The sequence below is a fragment of the Oculina patagonica genome, chromosome 6, assembly GCF_052425735.1.
Source record: "Oculina patagonica isolate OP01 chromosome 6, crgOcupat, whole genome shotgun sequence".
Taxonomy (NCBI): domain Eukaryota; kingdom Metazoa; phylum Cnidaria; class Anthozoa; order Scleractinia; family Oculinidae; genus Oculina; species Oculina patagonica.
Window position 1 is genome coordinate 18,374,700 of NC_135763.1, and position 7,445 is coordinate 18,382,144.

Here is a 7,445-nt window from a genome sequence, read left to right on the forward strand (position 1 = left end):
ATTGCGATGCTAATCACTAAGGAGAAGTAAAATATTTAATTTGAGGTCAGTATGAGGATAAAGCTAAGATTGCGTCACGTTCAAGTTATCAAACCACAACCAAGCATTTTTAATAATAATTACTAGTTTTTAGACACTTTTGCACATCTTCTTGAGAAGCTTGTGAAAAGTTCGTTTTTTAACATGAAGAAATCACCTTTCTCCACTTGGATATGGTTAGAAAATAAACTGTGCATATGGACATAATAAACTGACAGAGCCATTAATTGAAAGTATGTGCAGAAAAACCTAAGTGACTGAGGTAAAAATATCTGTGTAAAAATTGAGCTAAAAGCAAACATTGCTGAATTAGGTTAAAGCTTTTAAAGTCTTCTGTTGGTAGACAGCGCATGAATGCAAATGCTATCGCTGTTATGTCTGTTTTCTTTTTCGTTTGAAAGGGCCGGATCCTAAAGAACTCACAAACAAAGGGATAATTGTTTTCCGCAATTCAAGCTAAAAGCAGTGAAGACATTTCTTCCTTGTCATTTTGGCTTAATTTGTTATTGAATTAAATTTAGACATTACTAGGTTGAATGGCAAGAAGTAAAAGCACGAACCATCAAATCGACCTTTTTTTCTTTACTAAGAAAATGAATTTCCAGCAAGCCAGAAATTACGAAAATCGATTAAACAGCACAGAAATCTTAAGATAGCGGTCAGTCAATAATCTTTCGCTGATATAAAAACATTTTTAAGATTTTAAAGGAAAGGAAGAAAATTTAAAATTGACATGACTGTTTCGCACAATACGAACTGTCAGCGTTAGCTTTTCTTCTTTTTTTTCTTCTGTGTACTCAATTTGTTGTTGAACCAAATTTAAAGTGGTCCTGAGTGCAATATAAAGGAAATATAAAGAAAAGTTTGCAGGTAATTTTTTTTTCAAAGTAAAGATTCTTTTAATTTACACCAGGCACAGAGCAGAACAGTAGACACCGAAACAAGTTGGATGTCCCGCTATTCAAAACAGCTACAGGCCAGCAGTCATTTGTATTCAGAGCTACTCGGCTTTGGAACGAACTACCAAGGACCCTAACAGACGTTAATAGTTTGATATTTTAAGGATGCTATAAAACGTCGCGCTGGAAGAATTTTATTGAAACATAGAACCCTTTAACGTACCCTTTAATATTTAGAATGATTTATTTTAGCGCATTTTTAACATTTTATTGTATTGCCGAAAAACATTTTGGAGAGGTAAATAAAATCTTATATGTCTAAGAGCAGTGCAGAAGGTAAAATATATTTATCAGAAATTACTGGCAACTTTTGTCAATCTGTCACAAAAAGGAAATTCATCGTTTTAAATTTACAATATCGTTAGAGTGAAAATAAAAAGTGAATGGGAGAATGACATTTATAGTCCTCAGTATACCCTAACTCATTCTCAAGATAATCATCAACCTTTGTTTCGAACTTTCGCCGAGCAATCAATCTTTGTAAACTAATTAAGTAGAGAAAGTCATAACTTATAAATTTATTGTTAAATCTGAGTAAAAATCAGCCGTGAAATGGTGAAACTTTTGATAGTTCTCAATGGAACGTTCTTCCAATAAAAGGTTTGTCTTTAGAACGAATTCAATTAAGCAGCAGAAAAACATTATTATTCATAGCTCTTGTAACATACGCACTTCTCATTTTAAATTGCTCGTGTGGACAATGCCAACGTTCATGGACAACTCATGTGTCATGAAATTTAATCACAGCTATGTCTAAATTAAGGAAGTGTAATTAGAACAAGTTATTTCAAGCGGAGTGAGTTAGTGTTATCGGCGGAAATTGAATGGGAGGAATCTCATTGTGAACAGCGCTTTTATTTTTGGAGAATAACCTAACGCTGGGCTATATATGCATCGCAGCAACTACAACTTTACTTACAAGAAGGTGGCATCCGTCTTGCTCAAAACTACGGGTAAGAAGACGTATATAGTCTCGTAAAGGTAAGTATACGTACAAAACTAAATTTATCATGCATCGCGTACATTGCAGAGAAAAAGGTGCGACTTAAAAAAAACACAAGTAAATTCGTTTTCAACTTTATCAGTTTCTTCTTATATTAAGCAGTCAAACGTGAAACGATAGATCGGCTATAGCAATGTTTGAGTGATTTTTATTTTTTGTTATTTTCATTTTTGTTCAATTCATAATAATTTTCATGGTAGTTATACATTTGTTGACTCACGTTGACGTGAATAAGATTTGAAAAAAGGACAAACACACCAAAACGCCAAAAACAAGTTCATATATAGCTTCAATCACGATTGTTTGTGATAAAGACATGTGAATTGAAAAAATGCATTACATTGCTCGGGAAAAAGGTGCGATTTTGAAACACGTAAATTCCTTTTCAACTTTTTCATATATTTTTTTTCAATCGAACGTGAAAACGATAGATCGATTACAGCAATGTTGAGCAATTTAAGCTTTTGGTGTTTTATCTTATTTTGGTTCAATTTATAAATAAAGAATTTTTACGTTAGTTGTACATTTGCAGAGTCAAGTCGACGTAAATAATATTTGAAAAGAGGTCATACCAAAGCGCCGAAAACAAAATTCTTAATTATTTGGGGTAGCAACTTAATATATAAACTGAATTGTATTTACAAGTAACAACTTTTGTTTTTGGTAAACAACCGAACCTGGAAACCATGGATCGACTGTAGTAATGTTTGAGTGATTTTAATCTTTATTATTATAATTATAAGTTTAATTATGATTTTTACTTTGCGTTCTACATTTGTAGAGTCAAGTTGACGTGAATATTTGAACAGAGGATATACGTAGAAAAAAGCCCAAAAAGAAGCTTCTATCATAACTGTTTTGCATAACAATAGATAAACTGAATTGTATGGATCAACATTAACGTCGAACGGTATATCCATGAGTAACTGACTACAATTTCTATATTACTTGGAGCAAAGTCCAAAAAGAAAGGCTTACTAATTAAAACAAAAACTAAGAAAGCAAATAAAGCAAACGTTTCCACTCACACGTATTCGGCATGTTTTCGTTGCCATTGCGTCCTGTTTGCGAACGTTTTGCAGCCGTGAGTGACATACCGAAATCCACACGTTCAAGTGGGCTATGAATATTCGGATTGAGTGGCAGAATGGAAGAAGGAATAAAAACCGTTCATTGGAGTCTATCGGATACAAGGCTAACGTTTCTAAAGTACAAGAATTGGACACCGATATGACTGAAATGACGGCCGAGTAATTAAATTTTTGGTCGGTAGGATCAGTTTTTAACAGCTGTACTATACTTTCAATTTTCCGTAAGAGTAAATCTAGTGTATTATTATTATTATTATTATTATTATTATTATTATTATTATTATTATTATTATTATTATTATTATTATTATTATTATTATTACTTATTAGTATTCTTTATATAAAGAATACTAATAAGGGGTGTTTTATCAATATAAAGTGCATGCACGTGAGGAACTATCATCGTCTTGATTGGGTCTGGGGCTCATGAATTATAAATCAATTTTTGAAATACACTTAAGGTCGCGGGGGATACCTTGGAATCATTATGAATAAATTCATGTAAGCGAAATTTCGCTAGACCTGCATGTTTTAAAACGCTTATTTCTCCACTGTTATGAGGTGCTATTAAGCTCATATTTTACAAAGACATAATGAAATGATGAATGATTATGTATGTCATCTTTTATTTGGTGAATTGGACTTAACGGCGATGTTATAGCCTTGTTAGATGCACAGATTTGGATAAGAACATGATTTTGTGAACATCGAGTTTGTGGAATGAGTAGGAGACTCAGCACTCTCTAATCTTGTCAAAAACTAATCAGTCAATATAGAGTCTCTGGAGTGATTCATGGGAACAGAATGCGGTATATATTGTGTAATGTTAAGACGTCCTTCCCAAAATGTAGATAGCACGTTTCCAAGGTCAGATTGCGCAATTTTTACTATTTGGAAGCCTTCTAGCCCTTTAAAATGAAGCGCTCTCTTAAGCTTCTAGCATTCTTTATGACACACTACAGTATTCATTCTTTTCCTAGCACTAAAGTGGCAAGTCATGAGGTTTATATATCACGCACTGTAATTCGGTGCGCTGTTCTAGCGGAAAGATTGGACAGAAAAGTCCATTATCAGCTGTTGAGATTTCCGAAGAGCTTGTCCCGACCAAAACAACAGTCATCTCTCAGTAAAACATGATACAATCATGATGTGATTCCATCCTCCCCTAATATCCTTGATAAATTTTAGAGAAATCGATGTTCAAAATGAAGCGAATTATTATATAATATTTATAATTATTATTTATATAATTTCCAGAGGTGAATTCAATTAGTGGAGTAGCTCGGACTATGATGCAATATTCACCGCGCTAGGCGGTAAATATAGCATCTCAAGGTTTGGCTACTAAGCCATGCCACCTTTGCCATCCAGGCTAGTGAACATGGCGGTATTTGCTGAATGAAAATTTCTCTCTTTTAAAAGAAATCCCTCCAAGTCCTGGATATTTAAAACATTGGGAATTTTTCGAATTAACGGCCAAGGCTTTTGGACCTAAAATATTTTCAAGAGATGGCCGTGGTACAAGCAGAATGATATCATGAAAACGAGATAAACACTAGTATGGCTTTAGAATTGATCGTAAACATGGTGGTTTTGGAGATCGCACGCGGCCATTGGAAACTTAGTCAGATCGACTGACAAAACATTATTTAGTTCTCTTCTTACCGGAGCTAGTCATTTCGAGAGGATTCACAGAATTTCTCAGAAGTCACCAACGATTAAACAAAGGTACCACATATCTTTCTTTTTCGTAGTGTTGGTTTTGTTCCGTTTTAATTAAACTTGAGTGTAAATTACAATCTCAATCGATGAATAAAACTGGTTTACACGTATGCAAGCACTTGTGTTTGATGTTTTCGTGATTTCTTTTATCATTTTGCAGTTCTTGATATTCACCTCTGAAAATTATACTAAAACAATTATTTGTTAGATGTCATGTGACCTCCGATATAAACGGGTTGGAATTCACCACGGTATTCAAACGGAAATCTTACCATTTTATGTTTGCTGAAGAAGTTGAAGTATGGCTAAGGGCGAGAAATATGCAACGAAATGCTATGTTCTCAGAATCCTGCCCATTAACAAAACCTCCTGACCTTTGTGGCCCCGCAAGAGTGGAGGGGTGCGTAGGTACCCATCGCACCCCAGTGGGGCAGAATAAAATAAACACACTTTACCTTATGTCGGTTCAATAATGAATGTGCGTGCGCACATTATTTATTATTTATCAGGCGTTAAATTATATAATTCAGACTAGTTAAATGTCTGAGCCGTGGTACAAGCAGAATGATATCATGAAAACGAGATAAACACTTTGACTTCCCGATTTTTATTCCACACAGCGTTTGAAAGAAGTACTGGAAACGACAAAAATAACAGCTTTACAAAATGCAAGCTATAATCGTGTTGTTAATTGCAATGGCCACCCTCTCATTGCTATCGACTGATATTAAAGCTTCTCCGGTTCTCCCCATGGGTGATGACGAATCGTCCGCAGTAGATCTCACAACAGTCGAGCAAGACAAAGAATTCAAACGAATCTGTGGAATGTCGTTTTACTGCCAACGGTTCAAGGTAAAACAAAATCTTTACTCCCACTTTCACCTAGTTTCTCTCATTCACTCGTCAATTTTGAGTGTGCTGTCTCCGTTCCAGTACGAAATCTGAGAGATAAATTCATAAATTAATTTAACAAAAAGGAACACAAACTCATAAACAAAACTAAGACTAGGTACTAAAAAACGACTTTTGAAGACAAACGGTAAGTCTAAGTTGAGAGGTGCAATTTTAAGAAACCCTGAAATGGCCTAGAGTTTAAATGCTTAGGTAACCAAGCAGGCAGGTCAGTTTGGAGGAAGTTAGAAAACATGTCCTAACTTTTTCGTTTCCTTCATTTGAAACAGAACAAGAAAAGATCGTGGATACGTATACCATCAGGAAAGAAGCGCGTTCGTGGAGCAGCTCCTCCCCCTCCAAGGATATAACCAAGCCTATTAACCAAGTCGGGGAACAAGTGATAAATTATTGTAAACACTAAACATGTTAAATGAACAAATACTTTAATACATCATTGTAAACCCTAAACGAAGCAACTGTGTTGTCATGGCCAAGTTTGTGTTTGGTGATTTCAATAAACGGAAGTAACGATAGCTTTTCTTCGATATCTTGTGAGGCCGTTGGGTGGGTGGGGCTTACACGAGACGATAGGGGCGGAGGTATTTCAAGTGCAATAAAAGACGGACCATTTTTTTCTTGGGGGGGGGGGGGTAATTTTTTTTTTTTTTTTTTTTTTTTTTTTTTTTTTTTTTTTTTTTTTTTTTTTTTTTTTTTTTTTTTTTTTTTTTTTTTTTTTTATTTTTTTTTTTTTTTCTTTTTTTTTTTTTTTTTTTTTTCCCCCCCCCCCCCCCCCCCAAAAACTAAACATAGCCATGTTTGATGTAATAATATACATGTCTGTAGTCGCAAACCTAATTCACGCGTAATCCATCTTGCACAATTGACACACATTTAATCGAATATGAACACGGTAACTGAAAATAACAATATACAAACACAGAAATGAGCATAAAATAACTTACAACGAACGACGTAAGGAAAACAGGAAAACGACAATGCAAAATAAACGAGAAACTTACAAAGACGAATGTGACTTGTGAAAAACTATAAAGACGAACTGTGAACTTTCTTGACCACAAAGTCAAAAAAAGACGGAAAACTCGTAACTAGACTCTGGACTCGCAAACAAAAACTGATTGAATAAATTACACGCAACAGAATATAAACAAATATGAAAATAAAAGTAACATGCATAGAAATAGACTAAAAATCAAAGGGAACTAATTAACACGAAAACTAACAGGAAGCTACGACACTAAAACTGAACGAAAAGAAAATTCTGGCGCCTACAACATACATGCAAAAAGTTCCGCGTGCTCATTGGCTGAAAGCACGGAGGTTGGATTAACAGATTGGTTGGTCTTCTTATTGTTAACAATTTCTAAAGCCTGGTTTTCACTAGCGACGCAAGCGGAATCGCACAAAAAGGACAAGTTTTGACGCTTGTGCTTGCGGCAAGCACAAGCATCAAAATACGATGCGCTGGTGCTTGTGCTAGCCGTTTTCACGGTGAAATAAGAGCGGGTATCCTTGCGCTTGTGCTTGCGTCGCTAGTGAAAACCAGGCTTAAATGCCTGCAAAGTACGTGAGCAAAAACGTTGACCAACCAAAATACTCCCCCTAAACGTTACGAAAAGGGAGAAATTTTGCAACCAGATTGAAATCATGAGTACGGAAAAGGAAGGTGGGTACAAAGGGGTGGGGTGGGGTTTTGGGTGGGTGGGAAGCACGTGTTCA

General features: G+C 35.2%; 1 long non-coding RNA gene across 1 annotated transcript; it reads left to right on the forward strand.

The window, feature by feature from the left end:
- Positions 1-1,808: 1,808 nt before the first annotated feature.
- On the forward strand, positions 1,809-6,241 carry LOC144657548 (uncharacterized). Its single transcript, XR_013571549.1, has 3 exons — positions 1,809-1,979; positions 5,435-5,666; positions 5,996-6,241. It is a non-coding gene; the product is annotated as an uncharacterized LOC144657548 (long non-coding RNA).
- Positions 6,242-7,445: the final 1,204 nt, after the last annotated feature.